The following is a 3,620-nucleotide window of genomic DNA, read 5'->3' on the forward strand; positions in this document are numbered from 1 at the left end:
GTGCCCCTCCGCAGGCCCGGCGGGCTGGGGGCTTGCCTGGCGCTGCGCCCGGGGCCGGGGGCGCCAGAGCCCGGGCAGAGCCGTCGTCGAGCCCCCGCCCGCGGCGCCGCGGCGTTGCTGCCCCATCCGCAGCGGGAAGCTGCCCACACAAACCAGCCCGCTTTAATTTCTGCTTTCATTGTGTGKGGGGGGCGAGATGCGGAAGGTGTGCGTGGAGGCGAGCTGGCATTGTTCTTGCTACGGGTGCTCCGAAATGACTTAATCTGACAGTACCCTCTGGGCATCTCCAGTCCACGGGCCTTCCTYTGGGAAGACCTAAGGCTTCCCCCCCTTCCCCCACCCCTTTTTAGATGTTGCATATAATCTTCAAGAGGCCGTGTCAAGCCCGAGACAGTCACAGAGAGGCCACACTTCAAATTTCTTGGCGAAATATGCAGAGTGAGCCTGCAGCAGGGAGGAGATGTGTCTCATAGCTGCCTTGAAKCAGGAAGTGAGGCAGGCTGCTGTGAAGACTTCCAGTTTTAAATGCTTTTTAAACTGGGACAGGCCATTGCTTTAGTGCTTCTGTRTTGTAAAAATTACCACCTGACAATTATGTGGCTTCTTTCAAATATTTTAATTAAGGATGAGAATGAGAATAGTGAGCATGCTTTCACTTTCTTTATGTTTGGCTTTTTCAGTTGGCTTTTCTCCTATAAACCTCATGCATTATCACACTGGTGTTATGTCTAGTTTGCAAATGCTTCAGGGGGAAAGTTGAAACCTCAGTTGCTTCCATTATGGGGGGGGGGGAAATAAAAAAGCCAACTACTCTGAAAATATTTCTTGTTGTGTTAGGTAACCTCTTCTGAAACTAGATCAACTACTTGACAGGTCCTGCCTGCCCCAACAGCATTTTAGCTGTCAGAACACTTTTTTTTTTCCTTTCTCTCTCTCTTTTTTTTTCTTCTCTTTCGCTCCTATATCTCTTCCAAAGCATTTTTATTTAGCAACATAGATTAATTCCACGTACATTTATCTGCTATAAATATTTATGTGTTGTATTACTTCAGAGGCTGCTTCATCCCCATCTCCATGAGGAAAATAGCGCCTATACTTACTTTTGACTCCTTCACCCTCTCCGCTCTTCCTTTTCCCATAAATTTCTTAAATTTAAGACATCTTGTCATAAAATACATCTCCTGTTGTCCTCCTTTCTCCCACTTGGATGCATAGCCCCTTCCTTGTTAGATACTTGATATATATATGAACGATTAATTGTATTCTGTAAGGCTTTCCCATCTGGAACAGCTGGCCAGCTGCTTTCCCTACCACATTAGTGTACGTGCTTCTTTTGATTAGGGTCACTTGGAATAATGGGAAAACATATTTTGTGCTTTCTGTTTKTTTGTTTGTTTGTTTGTTTTTTAATGGAGACTGTCCTGATCTTTGAGCAGTGCCTATTTTTAAAATATGTAATTCTCCCTTCAGAGCCTGATAGATCCAGAGAATGCCGGTTTCGGTGTATTTTGTTTGTTTGTTTGTTTTTTAATGGAGACTGTCCTGATCTTTGAGCAGTGCCTATTTTTAAAATATGTAATTCTCCCTTCAGAGCCTGATAGATCCAGAGAATGCCGGTTTCGGTGTATTTAGCTATATTCTCTCTTTCATCAATGTAATAATACTGAGATGTAATCTGCTCCACTGGCCACTGTAAATCCTTTGGTGTGCTATGTGAAAAGTAAGTATGTGGCTGTTTTCCTTACCTGACTTTGCTTCTCGTAATTACTTTCACTTTTTCAGACTTTTCTTGCAGTCTAAAGTGTAAGTGGTATTCATYATATTCTGCCCTGAATTACTATTGTTTGAGTATACTCAAAACTATTACATTTCCTGTTATAACTTCCTAACCATGTTTTAGGGTGCAGACTGCCCTTTTAGCCCTTGTTAAAGTGCTAGGGTTGGTCGTTTCTCTATTTTTTTCTGTCAGACTTTTGTTGAACTTGTGTGTGTTCATCGTCTGTTGCCGAGTAAGTTATTTCTTCTTAATGCAAACTTTAAGCATCGTTTCTGATGATGATTCTTCCTAGAGGGCTAAAGGCTTGYGAAGAAGTTGGTTGCCTTTTTAAACCATATGAAGGCCTTAGTCCTCCGAGCTTGTCATGTTTGTATGGGGCCTTGATGACTTCGGTAGGGCTTGCATGAGTCTAGAAGTCTGCTTTTTAGCATTGCAAGCTTAGCRTCTAAAAATCTTTTGAAGAACTTCTGCACAATCTAACAAGGAATTGCTTCAAAATACAGTGTTCTATTATCTTTGTGTAAGATCATAGGAGGGCTTTATTTTTTCAGTATTGAATGAAGTTGTTTCAACCAATCTGTTGTAAGCTATTGATGATGGCTTCCTTCTGTAAGGACTGATAACTCCATCTGCCAGTTACCTCTTKGAAAGAAAGTTCACCTTGCTAAATCATTTCTAGGAGTAATGTGAGTGTCTAACTTGCTGCTTYGAACTGTTGTTTCTGAACAAAGATTATCTGGTAGCTGCTGGAACTTKGCTATTTTAACTTGTGGGCAAGTGTGCAAGCAGATGGCTATGTCTAATTCTGTTTCCAGGTCACTAAGAATTTTGAGGACAAAAAAGGATTCTCCTTTAAATTGCTTGATGCTTTCTTACGTTAGAGATAAACTTTGTGGACAAGGAGAAAGGGTGGAATTGATGTCCTATAACTGAATCTTTGTGTTAAGTGTGCCCTATAAACAGTTATAATTGGCTTTTATGGATTCAGGGGAATAGCTGATCTGAATCACTCTGAAATTGGATGGCTTTTATTTATAGCTTTTTTAATCTTGCTCTCATTGCCATAGTGCATTTCATGGGCATTCATTTCAGGGTAGCTACAGTTCATGCAGAGTGTTGATTATAGATTTACAGCCTTCTGAATGGTCACTTGGTAACTTGTAAAATTCTCTTAATTGTCTGTCTGACTTCTGTTATCTGTTTGGTTTTGGCGTTTGGTTGTGCAGCCACTTTTGAGAAATAAGGCAGCAATCTTCTTCACTTTCTTATATACCTCAGAACATGCCTTGTTGACAGAAAATGGTAGAAGGCAGGACTGCACTACAGTAAAATATGAAGTTACCATGCAAYAGAAAGTGGCTGCTTGGTGCTGCTCAAGGCCTTTGTTTATCTTATACATCAAAATAAGATTTCCAGTTTCTTTTTCTGGATGATCTTTTAGGGGATAGCAGGGTGAATGCCCCTTAAAAAAAGATGATTGTTTTGGGAGGAAGAGGACTTGAGTTAAAGTGAAGAAATGGCTCTAGATGTATGCATCTGCGTTATAGCAAATGGGCACAGTAGTCTCACGAACAAAATCAGTGGAATAAAAACACCTTGTTCACAAGTGCTTATCAAAACTTGCAGTCAGATCTCTTCTAAGGTGATCAGAAGAATCTAGCCTATTGCTTTTCTCTCTGTACCCTGAGTCTTTTGATTCTGCTTTTGAAAATTTATGCCATGTTCTCTATCTTCATATATCTGTATCAGGACAGTATCTTGTTAAGTKGTGGTCTTTTCCTACTTTTCCTAACATTTTCATTTCAGTGGGAAAGAATGGAAATATACTTCATTTGGGTGCCTT

The sequence above is a fragment of the Apteryx rowi genome, unplaced genomic scaffold (assembly GCF_003343035.1).
Source record: "Apteryx rowi isolate R43461 unplaced genomic scaffold, aptRow1 scaffold_99, whole genome shotgun sequence".
Taxonomy (NCBI): Eukaryota; Metazoa; Chordata; class Aves; order Apterygiformes; family Apterygidae; genus Apteryx; species Apteryx rowi.